At 36.3% G+C, this 22,484-nt stretch overlaps 1 protein-coding gene across 3 annotated transcripts in view; it reads left to right on the top strand.

Annotated features, from left to right (window-relative positions):
• LOC121889588 (zinc finger protein 239-like) overlaps positions 1-22,484 on the top strand; it is a 133,974-nt gene that overhangs the window by 68,278 nt on the left and 43,212 nt on the right. Inside the window, exon 1 of one of the 3 annotated variants that reach the window (XM_042401653.1) lies at positions 22,236-22,332. The exons of the other annotated variants lie outside the window; for them this stretch is intronic. The gene's annotated coding sequence lies outside the window, so the exon portion shown is untranslated. Of the gene's footprint in view, positions 1-22,235; positions 22,333-22,484 lie in introns of those variants that run through there. 3 annotated transcript variants of the gene reach the window in all.

Here is a 22,484-nt window from a genome sequence, read left to right on the forward strand (position 1 = left end):
TAGCAGGTTAGCTAGGTAGCTAATAATGCATGCATATGCATAAACTAAAACTAGCATCTTCACAGACTCTATCACACCTTTCCCTCACTCACATTACTGCTCTCTCACATACAGATCAGCGGTTGAACTGATCAGGGATCAGATAAACACTACAACAACATGTTACACCTTCTGTGTGACTGCATGCATTTTACGAATTTTTAAGTAGTTAATTGTTCGGAAAAACCTAATTAAACAAAAATGTATTATTTTTATATGTCTTAAATCATGTCTGGAGATCTTTAAACATTATATAAGTTACTCATACATCAATCTGATTTAATTACCATTTTGATTTCATTTCATTTATTTATGATTGTGCACCTAATGGGACAATAATAATAATAATAATAATAATAATAATAATAATAGTATTTTAACAAATCAGCATAATAAAAGCAACTAAAAATAACTGCAAAATATTATATCAGACAGTATCAAATAGTTTTAAATAAATATTCCAGCCTCTCTGAGTCTGAAACTGGAGCTAATGAATGAAAACACTGTAACATTATGTATTAATGTAACATAATGTATTAACACCTGCGGGGGCGGGTCAGGCAGTCTGCAGGTTGGTTCAGACTATGCAGGAGAACTTTCTTCAACACCTCAGTACCATCATCATCATCACCATCATCTTCATCACCAGGGACAAGGCTGCGTCATTCATTCAGTTTACGTTTTCTAATCAGTCCACACAAGAACGTAGACACATGACGAGCTGCCAAATATAACTTACATTATGGTAAAGTGAGCTCTTAGTTTTTACAGTGTAGGTCAGCTTAGCTCTTTCCTGGGTTGTGTTTATGTGTTTCATTTTATCAGACAGGCTGTCAGGAGATAAAAGCTAGAAACTGTGAACTCTCCTGGCTGGGTTCCTTAAACAGATGACTGAGACTGAACCAAGAAACAATCTGTTCAAAACACACTGGTTCCTCTGCAGCAGTGATTTGGTATCACAAATGCCACGTGTAATGGACAGTAACAGATCCACAGTTTTGCTGAAAACATTTGTGGCTTAAGTCCTGTTAGCCTACGAACCTTCCCTGACTGAATGTATGGAAATCATTGGAGATGCTTTCTTCTGTCGGGTAATGATTATGTATGCATCTCAGAGAGAACATCCTTTTTTTCAACATCTGGCTAGAATGTGTCAAATTTTCCCTCCATCTAAAATGCTTCTTTGAGGAATTTTTATCTTTACTGATTGATATTTAACAACTATCTGATTTACAGATGACACATGAAGTGGTTAAGTGTAAATGTGGTGAAATGAACATCTTCTGGTCATGCTTCACTCACTGGCTGCAGCATTGAGACACATTTATAGATGAAAACTGACACTATAACTGTACGACTAGGATTATTGTTGTTGACCATTGAGTGTTACTGTGTGATACTCAATAGGCCATTATGTTTCCTCAATATACAATGATTTTCTGCAGCCTCTCTGGCTGTGAGTCCCAGCAGCTCTCAGATGTTTTTTGGAGATCCTGTCTCTCTGAGCTGTGAGGAGGACGACAGCTCTGCTGGATGGACGCTGAGGAGGAACACAACCAAACAAACCAGAGCTGAGTGTGGAGTTAAATGGGGAAGATCAGCTGGTTCCTCCTGTAACATCAGTGGCATCATCACAATGGAGAGTGGAGTTTACTGGTGTGAGTTCAGAGAGGGAACAACCAGTAACAGCATCAATATCACTGTCACTGGTAAGATCAGACTGTGGAGTTAGTATTGATGAAGCTGAGTGTAAATGATGAAATGCTGTAGTTTGTCTCTGTGTTGAGGTGGATCAGTGATCCTGCAGAGTCCTGTCCTCCCTGTGATGGAGGGAGATGATGTCACTCTGCACTGTAAAACAAAGACCTCCAACCTCCCAGCTGGTTTCTATAAAGATGGCTCCCTCATCAGGACTGAGCCTACAGGTCACATGACCATCCACCATGTTTCCAAGTCTGATGAAGGCCTCTACAAGTGTAACAGCAGCAGTCATGGAGAGTCTCCATCCAGCTGGATCACTGTCACAGGTGAGGAAGTTAAAGACAAATCTTCAGACCTGGTTATGTTTCATTTATTGATGTTTGCAGGTTTCTGCACTGAAAGGGACAACAGTGGTCATTCATAGTGAGAGAAAACATTTCTAACTCTACTAACACTAAATAATATTTAATTTAATATGTGATAATTTTACCCAAACAAAGCTTAATGTCTAATAAACTGCACCAATCTCAGTAATCTTATTACTTTCTGAAAAGTGAAATTAGTGAATGTGTTATCTTTTTTTTTAATATATACTTTTAATAATTATTTTTGTTTCATTTTAGAGAAACCCACCACCACCTCTCAGTCTACACCCCTCTCTACTCCCACCTCCACCTCTCCTCATCTCATTCCATTGTCTGCTCCATTTATCTGTGGTCTGGTTGTACTGACGTTACTGTTTCTACTGGTGATACTGGTGTTACTGGTGAGACGATGTGTTCAGAGGAAACCTAAAGGTCAGACACAGACTTCTGGATTTCATAGTAAACATTTAACTTTTACCTTTTCAGATTTTTTTGCATTGAATGAATTGTTTAGAACTTTTTGAAATCGTGTTTTACACCCATTAACTACAGTTCATGACGACATTTTATAATTTATTAATTTATCATTTCTGTTGATTTGCATGTTCAGTTTTCTTAAATTAAATGTCCATTAAGATTATTATATTGTAAATTATATTCTGATCACTTTGGTTCCTTCCAGCTGCTAAATTAGAAGTTGAGAAGATCACTGTATGTGATGTCACAGATGACATCACATACAGTGACATCAAAATATTGCATCACCAGCCACAGCCAATCAGACGGAGTAGAGGTAAACTTGTATCTTTGTGAGGACTCTTTGGATTTTGAGAGTAAACATTTTGAAAAAGTGAATATATGGACATTTTTGGAAGCGAGGATGTTTAGAAACATGGGGTCAATGGGAACTCTGGGAAAGTGACACTGGAATGGGTACACATTTTTAGAAAGTCAGAATATTTTCAGGAGATGAGGACGGTATTATAGTACGGGGAAGTGTTTATAAAGTTAGGACATTTTGAGAAAAAGTAAAAACACTAATATGTGAATTATTGGTTTGTGAAGAGATTGTTGGATAATAAAGACTTTTTGGGGGGAAAGTGAGGATATTTTGCCTGGCCGTCCGTTTTTGAAACGTTAAAGACTTGATTTTAGTGTTTATGTTAGAATTAGATTTGGGTCCAGAAGGATGATTTCAGAAAGATATTGTTGGATTTGAAGACATTGCAAAATGTTGAGGAGTAGTGGAATAATTATGTCAACACGTACAGAAGTACTAAAATGTAACTTATTTGATGCTCTTGAGTTTTAGTTGACATTTTATATTAATTTATACTATATTTCAGTCAAATTCTTATTTCTATTTTTAGATTTTACATTTTCATACATTGAACCTTGTGCATTAACATAAACCTTTTAACATCAAATTACATTTATATTAACATTTGATACTTTTTCATGACATATTTAAACAAAACATATTTAGTCTTTTGTCTGTGGAGTTTCAGAGTGTAGTTTGGTCTATTTTGGTTGATGACAGGGTGAGATGTGCTCACATGTGAAACTGTCTTTGTGGTGAATCAGTAACAGAAGCTAACAGATCTGTGGTCGTCCAGTTTCCTGTTTCTGATGAAGACAGTTTGTCCTGCACATGTTCTTCATAGATATAAATGTTCATATTTGCATATATCTGAACACAGTATTTTACTTTTATGTATTTTACACAAACATTATTATTGACATGTTTATGTAATGTGATTAATACTACATTAAGTGAACTTACTTCAGTGTTATACACTGTTTTACCTTCAACTTTATCTCACTTTTTGTTGATGAATCCTTTTACTTTTCCAGCTTTATGTGACACCAACATTTTTTACAATTTACAATTATAAATACATTTTTAAAGTTACACATGTTCATCTTGTGGTGAACAACTTGTTTTAATAAAAGCTAGCAGTTCCGAGTTCCGTTTTCTGAACTTGCCACTTGTGTTGGTCTCTTTCACAACAGCAGTGGTGTTAAGAAGAAAAAAAAACTGTCAAACCTAAATTGTTCTGTTAACACTTCTAACACACTAAAACCTCTTTTTCAACTAGAAACTGATGTTTGCTGTTATACTTTATTAATTTTATTTTGTCCTGTTATAATACTTTACAAAAATAATATCATTATTGATTATAGTAGAGGCATAAATAATCTGAATACGACTTGTATAATGACTAGTACTGCAGTAGTAGTAGTAGATATTCTAGCAGTACTTATATGAGTATCAGTTGTGGTAATGTCAATAACGTATATTGTATGTATTTTATCTTCCAGAGAGTGATCCACCTGTATTTTATTTCTGTATTTGAACTCTGAAAAGTCCATGACAATCTCACAATGCAACGTGTCACATTTTGTAGATGTGAAAATAACTGTTGTGCGACGCCACAGCTGTCAGTGATGACACAAACTGATGATGATTAGTAACTATTAATTAAATTATTGTGTCTGTTATATCAGAAGCAGTGAACAAGTTAACAAGGAAGTGATTTCAGACACAGAACTGGTCTCTGCAGTTATAGACGGGAACTTAACCCCTGAAACACCAGTGTGCCATCTTCAGACACCTCTTTACCCTGAATTCAGTCTGTCAGGTTGTGCTTTCTCCCAAAAATGGTTATTCAGAACCCTTCAGTTAGAGATGGTTCATTTTAGGTTGAAAGTTGGAAATGACAGAGTATTTAAGTTCCAGCAGAGTCTAATTTAGTTTAACCCCTACAGAATCTGGTTTAGCTGAACAGTCTCCCAACAAGCTCCATGAATCCATCTTGAACTGTCCTTTAATAAAGTTTATAATTTAGTTGTTTTTAAAACAGATAAAACCATAGCAATAACTTCCTCTTGTTGATTCCAGTGAAGTCTATTCTGAAGCTGGTGAGGTTTCTCACTACAGTGTGGTCTGATTTGGCAGTGACAGTGTGTTTGTCTGTTGTACCTTGTGGTCAAATTGCAAACATGTTTTAATAGCAGCGAGCAGCTCAGTGGTCGTCGAGTTTCCTGTTTCAGATGAACACTTTCCAGTTACACATGGTTTTTGTCTTTCAAGTCTTATAATGCTTCATGAAAAATAATGACTTTATTTGCCATCACAGTAGTATTAATATTCTGATTTATATTACATGTGCAACAGTATTACTCGCAGTAAATAAAGTTTACTTACAGTGCTGATTAATATGAATGTATTTTATCTTCCAGAGAGTGATACAGCTGCAGTTTACTCAGCAGTGAAAAGAACAGAGGACGTCAGTTATGGACAAATAGTCGTCAAATCAAACAGGAGGAGAGGTACAGCTGCTCTTCTGTCTTTATTTCTGAACTTTGAACAGAGTCAGGCTGTTTCCCCTTGCTTACAGTCTTTATGCTAAGCTAAGCTAACCACATCCTGACTCTATACTTAACTTTCCTAAACACACATTCATGAGGTTGATATCAATCTTCTCATCTCATTCTCTAAAAGAAAGAAAACTTATATTCTGAATTTGTAGAACTATTCATTTAAAAAGCAATAAGCATGTTAGAAATATAGGATCAAGATTAGAATATAAGAATCAGGTTTATTGCTAAGTAGTCTTGTCTTGGCATTGTGGTGCATAAAAATCAAAGAATAGAAGGAAAGAGAAAGAAAACAAGTATCTATACAAAATAAGAAAAATATAACTACTGTCATTATAAGTTTGTTATTACTAATGTACTGTGGTGGTATAATGTTATACATGGAAAATCAATATATATGTGTTACAAAAAAGAAAAATACAACTAAAGTACCACAAAAGACAGGTGGTATAACTAGAATAATAACATTTACAATAAAGAATTAGTAAAAATCTATTCTGTGTGAAGAGGGCTGCTGAGTTTGAAAAATAGTTGTTAGTGAGCTAATTAGGTAGGGCTAGCTCGTTTAGGGTTTGACAGTAAACAGGATGGTGTATCGGTCAGGATACAGGAATGAGGATGAAGAGACGTAATTGCTTCTCTGAACTGTGCTGTGGTCCAGCTGTGTTTATTGGCAGTTCAACACTTATATTGTCATCAGTCTGAAATAACAAATAAATCACCATTAGGTACTGTCATATTGACCGCAACAGGTCATAATCACGGTTAAGCATGAATAAAGAAATATATATATACATATATATATATATATATATATATATATATATATATATATATATATACAGCCATGGTGCCACTGAGACTCAGTTAAACATAAATATATCAAAGCTTCTCAGTCCCCATTTAACAGAATAATAGCTGAGTTACATATAGATGAGAATACTCAGAGAAATAAACAAACTTCTCATATATATCACTGACTAAGTCACATAAAGGTATAACAAAGTATGATGGCGAAACCCTTTGGTCAAATAAAGTACTACATAATGGCGACCACGCACCATGGACATTTTCCTTAATGGAGGTGTTATTAACTTAACTCGTCACAACAGTGTAAACAATACTACTTTAACTTAAACATATGAAAGTTTACCGTAACTAACTTAATACTTCCTTCAGGAAATTTACAGCATTAGCATCGTAACAACACTGGAAGTATCGCTCGTCACGCTGGACACATGTAAATATGTATTTAAACTTACGAGGTGTAAACATAACAACAGAATAACAGACATTTACTTCTCGTCATTGACTCAATACTGGGAATACCACTGGACCACACAGGCAAAATAAGGATGCTCAAAAAACTTGTGGGTTGTCACAGGTGAGTGAACTTAACCACAACACGATACACCTTTAACATTAGCACTTGCTCCTTTCACCCACACACACAATGGCAAATGCTAGCGCAGTAAATACACATCATCTCCTACGGCCTGATAATATGAGTATTAAAGTGATAAGCACCCATAAATGTCCAAGCCTTTTATACAATAGTCAAATAGTCAAAAATATTGACTGGGAATGTGCAAATATTCACAATATAAACAGTATAGGTAATGTGCAAGTGTAACAATACAAAGAATACAAATGATTGTGTTAATGTAACGTGCCATGTTAGGTGTAAAGGGCCAACTGTAGTCAACAAGAAACTGTTCTTGTGGCGAGATGTCCGTCATTATACAGCAGACATCCAGCAGGGGGACATGATGGTGTTTAAGTTTTAGTCCCTTGTCATGCACATTATCTTTATGAGGCACATCAGTGATCAGAGTTTGATTTATTACAGCTGAAGTAGTTGGTTCTGACAGAAACATCACCGTCACAAAGCTGCATTTTCCTCAATGTAAAAAAATGTGACACTGTGGGGACATCAGGGTTTATGGGGACCGCAGGTGTTCTCTGCATCCTGCAGACTAACAAATGAAATGAGGATCATCTAAAGGATCTTTTAATGATTTTATTGTCAGACAGGAGTGATTTCCTGAGTTACTTCTTCTCCTAAAACTAGGACCAACAATGTGTCAGTTTCTATCCAGTGAGGAGAGATTTCCTGCTCTGAGAAGCTTCATGAATTCAGGCCCAGAGTTCACATCTCATCACAGACCTGCAGTGAAACTTTGTCTTTACATGAACTGTCACCGAGATCTTCCCCTGACCTCCACCAACTGTAGTTACCACCAGTAGATGTTGTACAAGAGTTGTTTTTTCTACAACTGTGTCTCATATTGTTTTATCTGTGTGTGTTCAGTGTGTCCATCAGAGACAGAGGTTGTCTACTTTTCACTGAGGTAGACCTCCACACCTTCACACCAGTCCAACCACTGACGTCCAGCTGGCCTGTTACTGGTCTCCAGAGCCCCTCGGGCAGTAGTACATTCATTTTTTTAACATATTTTATATATTTCATGTTGTTCTCTCTAAATTAGACTCGTGCAGCAACAGAAAGACAAACAACAGATTCATTTTCAGATGTGTTTTTAGTGAATAAACAGTGATATGTAAAAAAATAAATTAATACATTTGTTGAAATATATTATATATTATAATAATATATATACTAAAAGTATAAAAATATATTAAAGTTTGAAAGAGCAACACATCTTCAATATTGTATCTCATATAAAGGAATGATATTAATCTCATTAACTTGCCTGTTATTTATATGTATAATACATAATATATATATTTGGAGTGTGCTGTTGTTGCTGCAGCATTAACTTGTTTGCAAGAACAATAAAATTTAGTCTTGTTTGTTGTTTTCTTTGTGTGGTTGTTGTCACACACACACTTCTGACTATCTGTGTGTTTGTAGCTCTGCAGCGCTGATAACAAACATATAAAAACTGCAACCGCAATCTATAAACAGCAGAAACACCTTTCAGTGACTGGAAACTCTGCACACACACAGCTGCAGCACAGAATGTGTGAAGTTTAGATTCTTTACTCAGTGAAACATGAAGAAAATTCAGTCTGTAAAACGTCTCCTGGTTTAAACATCACACATCATGTAGTTCATCTTAAACTCTTTAAACAATGAATCTGTTCTGTTGTTGATGTGACGCTTTGTAACATCAAACTGTTGTGAATCTATTGGGTTATCTGGATAATTTAAAAAAGCTTCCCTGTGGAGGTTTTGACCACTAGAAGTGCTAGTGAGCAGTGTTTTCACTGGAGGGTCCCTGTTGTGTTTATATAGTGCGAGTGACACGATACACAATCCTGCTGATGATTTCACATTATTCCACTGATACATGTGGCTGTAACACACCAGGAAACTCAGAAATACATCATCAAAGGCAGGAGGGAAGAAGAATGCAATCTTGTTTTTGTCTGCAGATACTATAACAGTCTATTTATGTATTTATGTATATTTATGTATTTCCTTGTCTGCAGGCACTGTAGATATAAACACTCAACAAGCACTTTATTAGGAACACCTGTGCAATCTAATGAAATCTAATTCAGTTGTTGAAATTGTCAGAAAGGTGATAATTCTACTTTATGTTTATTATTGAGGTCATAGTGGGTGGTGTTGGTGTACTGGAGTGTATTATATTGAAAAGTTTTATTATATTGAAAATATTTTGTCCACCCCATTAACATAGATGAGGGGGGCAAAATATTAGGAACAAAAACTGAAAGCGTATAAGCTTTGTAAAGTATAATTAATAGCAGAGCTGTTGTATTGGATTGCAGTAGATTGCACAGGTGTTCCTAATAAACTGATCGGTGAGTGTAGATGTACAGTAAATGAGTGCAGGTACATGTGTAGATTACTTTGAGTGCTTTGATGTCACACTAGATGAACACACTCATCATGATGTTTTCAATCTGCAGCACATGAAGAAAAATGTAAATGTTATCAAACTGGAACTCAACAATAACAACAACAACAACAACAAATCCTCTTAAATAAGACGGGAAAGGTGTCAACTGAAGCCAAAGCTTCTTAGATTAGATTCAATTTGTCATTGAACAAGTACAAGCACTTAACAATGTACTAATAATGTACAGTTATGATGCCGACCCTTCTATATTCACCATGTCATACTCATTCAAAGGAAATAAACCAATAAATAACTGGAATAATCTTTAAATGAAAGATAATATGTAATTAGACCACATTCTTGTGCTTAGTCAATATATTATTTTTGATCATTTTCTTAAACATAATGATTGTTTTACATATTTTTAATTCATCCTTGTTTGTTCCATAAATTCACCTCTTTATCAGAAATACATGTTTATTAAATGCACTCTGAACACACAGCTTCTTTTAGATGATATCGACTCTCTTCAAACATGTTTTGTATGTAGGACATGTGATTGTGCAGTGTTTCACAATCTAAATTATTACATTTTCATAAGTATACAGCAGTTAGAGATGTTCATTTGTATTTCAACTATATTATCACCTTCTCTCTTCTTCACGTTGTTCTATGTCTCCAACACACAACTGCATCAGACTTTAAGAATAACCAGAGCTGTTTATCAATGAACTGAACCACACACCTGCTTTGAACAATAACTGTGGTGCAGACTACATTGCAGTCAGGCTTACATGCAAATACATGCTCTATGTCTCCATCTAGTGGTTGGAGTACTGACAGTTTTACCCAAAGGCAATACTTGCTGGAGGTTGTGACCTTTCAAGAGAAGCGTGAACCATCCAAATGGACCAATGGGTTCTTGAGACATTGATGCTTATTAGCTGAAATCATTACTCACATTACATTTGAGATCATTACAAATAGCTAATTTGGAGATTCTGTCTAAATATGTCTCCACTAAAAGAATCCTGCTGGAAAACAGTTTCTGAACTGAGTCATTGATCTGCTGTTTTTCCTTATTGTGAGATTTATACAATATCAATATCATCAAATTTAAACATCTGTAATTTAAGAAACATGAGGTTTGAGGGTTCTCATTAAGTGCATCTGTTGATAATTCTGACGTCTGTCTTCTGTAGAATGAAAATGTGATTAATATACATTTAAAGCTCTACACAGGAAGTGATGAATGGATCAATAACTGAGCAGCACAGAATATACAGCACAGTTCTCATTATTTATATGGTTTTCAGCACAGCACATTTCAAAACTATTCTTTATTTCTACTTTATTATGATATCACAGCACTTTTTTTCAGCACAGTAACACACTGTGTGTCCTGTGATGGAGTGAGGAAGAAAACAGCTCCTCCATCCTCACACCTCTGTGATATCTTTAATGAGAGGAGTGAAGACTCGCATTCAAATCAACATTCAGCAGCGCCACCTGCAGGCCGACATAATATATTACACAATAGATAATAATCACAGTGTTTCTCAGCAATGAAGAGCTGCGTGTGTGTGTGTGTGTGTGTGTGTGTGTGTGTGTGTGTGTGTGTGTGTATATGTGTATATATATATATGTGTATGTATATGTATATATATACATATATGTAAAGTCAGTTCAGAAGCTCTTCCCAACCTCCCCGTCTAGATCTGTCCATCCTGTACAGATTAAAACCGTATACATCAGAATCACTGATAGTCTTCTTTAACCAGGTTTCAGTTAATAATGAGATATCAGGTTCACTCAGTAAATCCCAAACTCCTTTAAGTCTTTGGACAAAAAGTTTGTCTTCGGAGGAATCAGGCTGAGGATGATGTAAGTCTAGTCTACAGTCCTCACATCCTCTTTCAACATCGGTCAGGTTCGACACATTACGTTGTTTTTTAAATCTACTGGAGCTCTGACTTTTTAATATGTTGTTGCCACGTCCATGAGAAGTGAAACCATCTTGGTTTGGAAACTTTAGCCCCATGGATGTGGACGTCTGACTCTCATGCTGCAGGAGGGATGTAAGAATCATTTGAACCAAAACCACAAAGCAGAAGCTGAACCACATTCACAGTCATCAATGATGTGTCTGTCCACAGCTGATGAGGATTATAGTCAGAAAGAATAGTGTTGAGTTCAGTTTAGTCTGATAGAAACACAGTCAGTCATCTGAACTCTCATTTAATTAATATAAAACATCTGATATACAGAACAGTTCACTTTTATTTGTTGAAATAACAAACACCCTTAATGTCCTCTGAATATAATGTATAATATCACACTTTTACATTTTTAAGTTTTCAGACAGAACCTTCTGACTCTGAGAACTCACTGTTTGATTTTGTAGAAAAACTACTGAAGGTTATGATTTTTTTAACTGTATGTTTTAAATTTAGACATAACCACATTTATTGTTCACTGACAGATTTGAACTGATAATACAGTTAATCAAGTTTCACCAACAACAAAATTCTCTCATTTCAGAACCTTCCTTGTCTTTTCTGCTCCCAAATTTACAGAATGTTTCTCTGTCATCATGTGTCTGATAGACATAATATATACATAACAATAAAACATACATACAATATAAAACATGAACATGAGCAGAAAATACAAAAAAAAAAAGTTTCTCTGCATCCTCTCCAGTGTTTTGGTGTCAATGATAAACTGTATTCAGCTTGTTGAACTGGTTTTCTCAGAAACTAAATGTACCGTAGCTGTGGGTGTTGTTCTACATGTTCCCTCATTGATGATTATTCAAGCGAATAGATCATCTTCTCATCTTTCTTTAGCTTGTACATTCTCATCTTGTCCATGTTGTAAAATGTTTTATATACTTTTAATCAGCTTATATGAGTCCCAGCTCAGTAACCATGGTAACTTAGTCAGCAGAACTAGCCTAACCTAACTAACCTAGCCTTCGTACTCGCAACCCTTTTATTTAGCTAAAAGTTTAGCATTTATCATTTTAGAAATAAACGTGTGCCAGTGTTATTTTGAAGTTATTTATATATTCATTCACTGATTTCGTTATAACTGTGAAGACAAAAAGAAAATTAAATAAAGTCCAAACCATGACCTTCTGCTTAAATGTTTACAGTATTAACTGCTTATAGTGATCACAGTTACAGTGATCAGCTGTTAATATGGATCAAAAAGCTCTGAGACAGAATCATTCATATACAACATTTATGCTGTTTGAATAAGTCACCTAAAGAAATCAAGTACTCTGCCTACAGTGATCATTTTGGGTCTCTTCATACATGACAACATGTGGAAAAACATTTTAAACCACGTAAATTTATTTCTGTACTTTACTCCCATGATAAGCGGCTGCTGCTGCGTGAACACTGACATCATGACGGAGACAGAAAGTCACTTCCTGTCAATGACAAACGTCGTCTCCCCAAAACTTCTGACAATAAACAATAACAATAATAAATTTCACCTCTTAAAAAATGTGCACACTGTGTTTGAAACAGCTCTACTGTATTTAGAAACAGTCAATAAAATTCAGTAACTCTGTATTCATGTAGGCTAATAAATATACAAATGTCAGTTAGATGGTATTCAGCATGAGAAATAAAGAAAAAGAAAAGGTTATAATAATCATCTGCTTATAGTGATATTTGACTCAGACAGACGTGATCATTATAAGGGGCTTCCACTGTACTTATATCCTTCTCCAGTTTCTTTATCTCTAACTTAATTTTTAACTTTGATTGATGTTGGTAAATGGATCCTGTGAAAGAGAAGATGTGTCAAAGAGTATGACGATGTTGGAAAGTTCTCTTAAGTTGCTTTCACCATTATTTTAAATATACATCTGATATTATCTTGCCTAGTGATAATATAACCACAGTCACTGATCTGAATGCTCATTTATTAACAAATAAAGATAAAACCAATGAACAACCACTGATCAGGGATCAGATAAACACTACAACATGTTACACCTTCTGTGTGACTGCATGCATTTTACGAATTTTTAAATAGTTAATTGTTCGGAAAAACCTAATTAGACAAAAATGTATTATTTTTATATGTCTTAAATCATGTCTGGGGATCTTTAAACATTATATAAGTTACTCATACGTCAATCTGATTTAATTAACATTTTTATTTCATTTCATTTATTTATGATTGTGCACCTAATGGGACAATAATAATAATAATAATAATAATAATAATAATAATAATAATTTAACAAATCAGCATAATAAAAGCAACTACAAATAACTGCAAGATATTATATCAGACAGTATCAAATAGTTTTAAATAAATATTCCAGCCTCTCTGAGTCTGAAACTGGAGCTAATGAATGAACACACTGTAACATTATGTATTAATGTAACATAATGTATTAACATCTGTGGGGGAGGGGTGAGTCAGGCAGTCAGTTGGTTCAGACTGTGCAGGAAAACTTTCTTCAACACCTCAGTACCATCATCATCATCATCATCACCATCATCTTCATCACCAGGGACAAGGCTGCGTCATTCATTCAATTTACATTTTCTAATCAGTCCACACAAGAACGTAGACACATGATGAGCTGCCAAATATAACTTACGTTATGGTAAAGTGAGCTCTTAGTTTTTACAGCGTAGGTCAGCTTAGGTCTGTCCTGGGTTGTGTTTATGTGTTTCATTTTATGAGACAGGCTGTCAGGAGATAAAAGCTAGAAACTGTGAACTCTCCTGGCTGGGTTCCTTAAACAGATGACTGCGACTGAGCCAAGAAACAATCTGTTCAAAACACACTGGTTCCTCTGCAGCAGTGATTTGGTGTCACAAATGCCACGTGTAATGGACAGTAACAGATTCACAGCTTTGCTGAAAACATTTGTGGCTTAAGTCTTCTTAGCCTATGGACCTTCCCTGATTGAATGTGTGGAAATCATTGGAGATGCTTTCTTCTGTCGGGTAAAGATTATGTATGCATCTCAGAGAGAACATCCTTTTTTCAACATCTGGCTAGAATGTGTCAAATTTTCCCTCCATCTAAATTGCTTCTTTGAGGAATTTTTATCTTTACTGATTGATATTTAACAACTACCTGATTTACAGATGACACATGAAGTGGTTAAGTGTAAATGTGGTGAAATGAACATCCTCTGGTCATGCTTCACTCACTGGCTGCAGCATTGAGACTCAGTTTTAGATAAAAACTGACACTATAACTGTAGGACTAGGATTACTGTTGTTGACCATTGAGTGTTACTGTGTGATACTCAATAGGCCATTGTGTTTCCTCAATATACAATGATTTTCTGCAGCTTCTCTGACTGTGAGTCGCAGCAGCTCTCAGCTGTTTGAAGAACAGTTTGTCTCTCTGAGCTGTGAGGAGGACGACAGCTCTGCTGGATGGACGCTGAGGAGGAACACAACCAAACAAACCAGAACTGAGTGTGGAGCTGACTGGGGGAAGACAGTTCGTTCTTCTTGTAACATCAGTGGCATCATCACAATGGACAGTGGAGTTTACTGGTGTGAGTCCAGAGAGGGAGCAACCAGTAACAGCATCAACATCACTGTCACTGGTAAGATCAGACTGTGGAGTTAGTATTGATGAGTGTAAATGATGAAATGCTGTAGTTTGTCTCTGTGTTGAGGTGGATCAGTGATCCTGCAGAGTCCTGTCCTCCCTGTGATGGAGGGAGATGATGTCACTCTGCACTGTAAAACAAAGACCTCCAACCTCCCAGCTGATTTCTATAAAGATGGCTCCCTCATCAGGACTGAGCCTGCAGGTCACATGACCATCCACCATGTTTCCAAGTCTAATGAAGGCCTCTACAAGTGTAACATCAGCAGTCATGGAGAGTCTCCACCCAGCTGGATCACTGTCACAGGTGAGGAAGTCAAAGACAAATCCTCAGATCTTGTTGTGTTTCATTTATTGATGTTTGCAGGCTTCTGCACTTAAAGGGACAACAGTGATCATTCATAGTGAGAGAAAACATTTCTAACTCTACTAACACTAATTAATATTTAATTTAATATGTGATAATTTTACCCAAACAAAGCTTAATAATAAATAATAATAAACTGCACCAATCTCAGTAATTACTTTCTGAACAGTGAAATTAGTGAATGTGTTATCTGTTTTTCAAATTAATGCTTTTAATAATTATTTTTGTTTCATTTTTAGAGAAACCCACCACCACCTCTCAGTCTAAACCCAACTCTACTCCCACCTCCACCTCCACCTCTTCTCATCTCATGTTGTTGTGTGTTCCACTTGTCTGTGGTCTGGTTCCACTGGTTCTACTGGTTCTACTGGTGAGATGTTGTGTTCAGAGGAAACTTAAAGATCAGACACAGACTTCTTGATTTCACAGTAAACATTTAACTTTTATGTTACCTTTTAAGATTTATTTTTTACTTAGAATTTTTTAGAACATTTGGAAATTGTGCTTTACACCCATTTACTACAGTTCATGATGACATTTTAATATTGTATATTTATTATTGTAAATTATATTTCTGATCATTTTGGTTCCTTCCAGCTGCTGAAATAGACGTTGGAGAAGATGTTAAGATGTTAACTTGTATCTTTGTGAGGACTCTTTGTGTTTAGAAAGTGAGGACATTTAGGATTATGGGGACACTGGGAACACTGGGAAAGAGGGAAAGTTAATATTAAGTTTTCATGATACACTTGAACAAAATAGCAAGAGAACAGTTTGTTCTGTTTTGGTGGATGACAATGTGTGATGTGCTCATGTGTGAAACTGTTGTGGTGAATCATTAACAGATGCTAACAGCTCTGTGGTCGTCCAGTTTCCTGTTTCTGATGAAGACAGTTTGTGCTGCACATGTTCTACATAGTTTATAAATGTACATATTTGCATATATCGGAACACAAAACTATATTAGTCTAATATAGTTTACTGAAACATTATTACTGACATGTTTATATAATGTGATTAATACTTACATTAAGTGAACTTACTTCAGTGTTATACGCTGTTTTACCTTCAACGTTATCTCACTTTTTGTTGATAAATACTTTTATGGGACACCAATCTTTTTTATTTACATTATATGTATAATTACAATTATAAATACATTTAGTTACAGATGTTCATCTTGTGGTGATGAACTTGTTTTAATAAAAGCTAGCAGCTCTGTGGTCATTTAGTTTTCCAATTCTAATAAATCGCCCAAATAAATAAACTCACCACTTGTGTTGGTCTCTTTCACAGCAGCAGTGGTGTTAAGAAGAAAAAAAACTGTCAAACCCAAATATTACTTCTAATATTTCTTTTTTCAACTATAAACTGATGTTTGCTGCTATAATTTATCATATTTCCATCCTGTTCTGTTCAGTCAAGACTTAAGTCAAAAAGAAAACTTTTAAAGCCATTTGCAGTACTTATATTTGGCTTTATGGTTCTGTTCTGGGAGCAGCAGCAAAGTCCCCAGGTGCAGAACAGAGCAGGTAACTGACAACAAGATGATATTGTTTAAGTCAGACACAGCATGTAAGGAGGATCTGGGGTGGAGGTGTGTTGCAAGTGGCTTGCAGAGGAATCCTCTGCAAGAGGAAGGGTAGGCAGACTAAAGCAGCTTAAAATAAGGCGCCCTGTATGAGACTGTCAACTGGATGCATAGAAGGATTCAGCTGAGCCATCAGCTGATGTAGCTGGGTTTGTGAGCTGAACTTAACTTTGTGGCTTGCCTGAATTAATGCTATGCTCAATTTTTAATACTATAGAAAAATGGTATCATTATTGATTGAAGTAGAGGCATAAATAATATGAATAGTATTTGAATAATGACCACTGCACTAGTAGTAGTGGATACTGTATTCTAACAGTACTTGTATCATTTGTAGTATTGTCAATAATGTATTTTCTATGTTTTAATCTTCCAGTGTGTTATTCAGTTGCAGTTTTCTCAGCAGTGAAAACAACAGAAGGACGAGGATGAGAGGTACAGCTGCTCTTCTTTGTGGATCCACAACAGAAACTGTTCAAAGTTTTTTATGGTTGTCACAGTCAAAACATGACCAATGTTTGTAGCATCTTGAGCCACTGATATACTTGCTTTTTACCGACGTATATGTGTCGACAACAAAGGAGATTAATCTTGATGTTGAGATCGGGGCAGAAAAAGAAGCATCAGCATAGAGACATCATATAGATGAGTGCTTAAAGGAAAGGTTTGGCTTAATACTTTACTGAAATAGCTAACTTCAGTTGTTGTCTTCCAAAGTTACAGTCTGTTTAGAACAAATTCTGTTTTTTTTTATTTCCTGGAATGTAGTTCCTTGCTGAGCTGCGGTGGAGGGATACATTCTAGTAGTAGTGGGTAGATTTGTTGTTGGAACCAGATTTTTACTCAGATGTTACAGAGTGAACCACATACTGTGTATTTATGTCCACTGACCTCCTCGTCAACTGTTGTCAGCTCAGCTGGTGACATTTCTCACAGCTGTTCTGCTACTGAGCAGCAAACATTGTATTTATGTACATTATGACAACTATTAGCAACAACTCGCTGCTTACAGGATCTATCAATTGAAATCTCTGGAACAAATTTTCCCCATCGCTTGTTTCTTTCACAACACCAGTTAAACACAGACGTGAACCATATTAGTTGCCAAAAAAACAGACTGCAGAAATACTCCAGCTGTCAAATCTGAAAAAAAAAAAAAAAAAAAAATCATTCTCTGAGGACGTCTTGAGTAGTAAAAGCCAGAAAATGTCAACAGTCTTACTTGCCCTACCTGAGTTTATCCCTCTGCCATAGATCAGTGAGGAAATTCACTCTGCAGAAACAAAAAGAGGGAATTTCATACTAAACTAACTGTATCTTTGGAAGATATCGATTCGATTTAGCTAACTGAAACTGCTGAAGCCTGAAATATTAACTTCAGCTGAACTTCAGCTGTGGACGTTGTCCCCCATTTCTTACAGTTTAGTTACATTCAGAGAGAATATCTTCAGGGTCAGTATGAAGACTAAGAATTGTTGAAGTGATGTGCTCTCAGCGACAGGATCCCTCACTGGCTTCCCACCACCATGAACACAGTCAATGTCGTTTGTTGGAACACATGACCACGCTGGAGAGATTGTTAACAGGAATCACTAAATTCCTCCCTGTTCACCACATAATGCACTTAATTACCCTCTGCCATTTTGTTTCAGTATCTAAACTCTAAGCATGGGTGAGGATGATTAGTGAGTCTGAAATCTTCTTCACAATACTGAGTAAACTATAGCTAGTAGTGAATGAGTGAAGGAGGAAGTGATTTCAGACACAGAACTGGTCTCTGCAGTTATAGATGGGAACTTTACCCCGAAACACCAGTTTGCCATCTTCACGTGCCTTTTTACCCTGAATTCAGTCTGTCAGGTTGTGCTTTCTCCCAAAAATGGTTATTTCAAACTATCCAGGTAGAGATGGTTCATTTTAGGTTGAAAGTTGGAAATGACAGAGTATTTAAGCTCCAGCAGAGTCTAATTTAGTTTAACCCCTACAGAATCTGGTTTAGCTGAACAGTCTCCCGACAACCTCCATGAATCCATCTTAAATTGTCCTTTAATGATGTTTGTAATTTAATTGTTTTCAAAACTGTGCAGATAAAACCACAGCAACAACTTCCTCTTGTTGATTCCAGTAAAGCGTATTCTGAAGCTGGTGAGGTTTCTCACTACAGTGTGGTCTGATTTGAACTTTTGTCTGTTTTGTACCTTGTGGTCGAAGTGCAAACATGTTTTAATAGCAGCGAGCAGCTCTGTGGTCGTCCAGTTTCCTGCTCCAGAGAAATACTTTCCAGTTACACACAGTCATTTGTCTTTCAAAGAAGTGCTCTTATGAAGCTGCCATTTGTAATGTCTCTAATAAGTCTTATTATAATGCTACATGAAAAATAATGACTTTATTTACCATAACATTAGTATTAATGTTTAGATTTATATTACAATGGTATTACTCATGTGGTGTAATTTCATTAAGAGTCATGGTGTGCTGACATAAAAGATATTAAACAGGGCAGGGTGATTCTTATAAACATTATAAGCAATGAGTACTAATGAGTTGAATTATCATTATGTTGCATATATAACCTCACAGATCACATATAATCAATATAAGGGCACAGAAGTGTGTCAAAAGAATTTAAATTCATAGACTGGAGAAATTTGAGTGTGTTTGTATTACATGTCACTTTGCTTGGGTTTGCATTAAAGTCTTCACCTTTTTAAAAAAATACTCTCTGGAGGAGATCAAGAAATAAGATGACCAGAGTAACTTATAAAAAAAATAAGGCCAGGAGACAATTTGGCAATAATGGTGTAAAATGATTCCCAACAGTTATATAAAAAAGGACGTGACTAGATAGAACTGAATATGCCGATGCATATCCAGTTCAGCTCAAAACCTATCTTGGAGAGTTTTGACCAACAACGAGTGACGTGGATAAATTATAATGATGTAATTGGCTAAAGATAAAGAGGACGGACAATAGGTGTGACCTATGCAGACCCAAGGGTATAAAAGACTACACCCTGAGGCCAGAACCCTCAGAGCGACCTGCTGCATCGTGTATACGCTACATTAAAGAACACTCTGCTGCTTGGAACTCTGACCCCTGATTTTTTTACATCAAAGAGTAGTTTTTGACCTTGTGTTTCTCCAACTGCAACCCATCAATCTGACACGATATATTTTTGGCGAGTCTTATCCAGGAGGACGTCAGATCCTTTGCAAGGCGGCGGTCTCACCTCTTTCTGACCCACGAGCCCTAAATTCTTCAAGTAAGCAGAGCCTTTTGAATATCTGCCAATTAATAGTGGTGTAGTGGAAAGAAGTGAATGTGATGAAATTATATTTAATGTATATATAGCTGTTTGGATGTTGGCAACTGTGGTTTTTGCAGGAGGGTTAATTATGTTGGCAGTAAACCAGGGATAGCTAGAAAGATCAGAGCAGTACGTCCCTGAAAACAAAATAAGACTAAGGTGCGGTTGAATTGGAATCACACAGTATCTCTATCCTGGACCATTCATTGAGTTGAATCTGGTAGATTGTAATACTGTGAGATTTAAGTGATTCAGCAGGTCAAGTGATGAGGTTTTCTTAAACAAGGTCTCTCTATGTAATGAAAGTGTGAGAATAGATCATTGTCAGTACTTTGCTACATCTAATCGAAACAGACACAAGTGTACGTCTATTTGTCATGTTCTAAGGTTAAAAGTTCACAGATACCGCTTCCAGAGGTGGGAGGTCTGCACGGGTGAACCAGTCTATCTCGAGAGTAAGTATGCCAGCGTTTTAAGGGTAAAACCAGCTGATGAAACTACGCCAATAGGCGTTTTTAAAAGGTTGGTGATTTTGATAAAGCTAGCGAGAAGTGGTGTACATATATGTATACACAAGTACAGTCAAGAGGCCCCTTTTAGTGTTAAGTTGCATGAGCCTGAGCCAACAGCCAGGACTAGTCTGGAAAGTACCTATAAATATTATTTAATTGTCAGTTGCATGAACCTGAGCCAACGGCCAGGACTTTTTAGATAAGGAGTTGAAGGACTCAGAAGGCAGAGTGCCAAAGATAAGAGCAAGGGCGATACATGCCTACACACACACACACAGGTGCAGAGAGAGCATAGACTGTACAAAGCACACTAAAACAGTAATTAGGACAGAAGAAAAGATAGCAGGATAAGAACAGACACATAAGAGAGGAATATACACATAAACAAATAACGAAATAAATACTGATTCACTTTGAAGAAAAGTGAATGGATGAGCAGGTAGTGGAAAGCGATAGTGATGACGAGGTCTTGACCCCCAGTCATTTTATAAACAAGAGGAATATAGAAACTAAAGGCATAAAAACACATTTTTCAGCTGGAACGCACATATTTTGATGAAGATGGCGCAGAACATTGGCAAACAGAACAAGAAATTAACCAGAAGCTGTGGCAGTTAACAAAAATCATAAACTTGAATCAGACAAGAGAAGAATTCCCAGTAGTACCCTGGGAAGACGTGATACGTAGTCTCTGGGTGCCATACACCCTAGCCGTAATACTAGAAAACCTGTGTTTGACCCCTAAAAGTGCAGTAATTCTTCCTTTGCGCCCTTTTTTTTTAGGAATCCCTGAAGATCTAACAATAAAGGGGGGGAAATAGAGGGGCAGTAGATCCACGACTGCAGATTTGGATTGTTCCCAGGAACGTAGAGTGGGAAACAGGTACATCACTAAAACCCGAGCCGAAGACGGGAGTCTTAAATCCTTTAATTCTTGATATATTCTTCAGGTGATAGTAGGCTGACTTTGTAATTGCCTTAATGTGGCTGTTGAAGTTCAGGTCTGAGTCCATGACGACAACAAGATTTCTGGCTTGGTTTGTGGTTTTATCATTATCAATTGAAGCTGAGTGCTGACTTGAGGTTGAAAGTTTATTTAATAAAGGCTAATACATGGAACTCAAGTTCAGTGTTTTCTTATTTATAGATTTGGTTCTCATGTTCTCATGTAGCACTGAAATATGGTTATTCTATGATATGCAGGATGCTTTTTATCCAACAAAGTGATTCATATGACTCTCCATTGGTAGGAGTGTAAGCGATATGGGTGTGTGAGAGGGAATAGTTTAACCTTATGTTTACAACTTCTGCCTATAGGCTACAACAAAAATTCACTCAATTTTACAGCAAAGAGAGCACATAAAACATCACAAATTGCATTGGAATTTTTGAGAAAAGCCGCTGCAGAATCAGAAACACTTTTGGCTGCAAAAATAATCACAAAAACCTAAAAACACGCCGCCTGTTGTTCCCCTCCTGGCCGTTAAGAGGGCGAGTTTATCTCAGTAACTGAAAACTTATAAAGATAACCGGAAGTCTCGTTGGTTCGTCGTTTTCTCGGACTGACGGCGGGTTGATTGTGTTGTTGTTGTTGTGCGAACAGATGAGCTTATTCCTCAACTATTAAGCGGCAGGTAAAAACACACCTAACACATTAAAGTGTCTGTTTTCTGTTAGCTCCGGACATCTAACTGTTAGCGATAGCTTTAGCTTTAGCTTTAGCTTTAATTTACTGTTAACTTGAATGTTTGTTTCTTGACTTTTTGTTCGAGCTGAGTTAGAAAGA

Source organism: Thunnus maccoyii, chromosome 22, assembly GCF_910596095.1.
Source record: "Thunnus maccoyii chromosome 22, fThuMac1.1, whole genome shotgun sequence".
Classification (NCBI taxonomy): Eukaryota; Metazoa; Chordata; class Actinopteri; order Scombriformes; family Scombridae; genus Thunnus; species Thunnus maccoyii.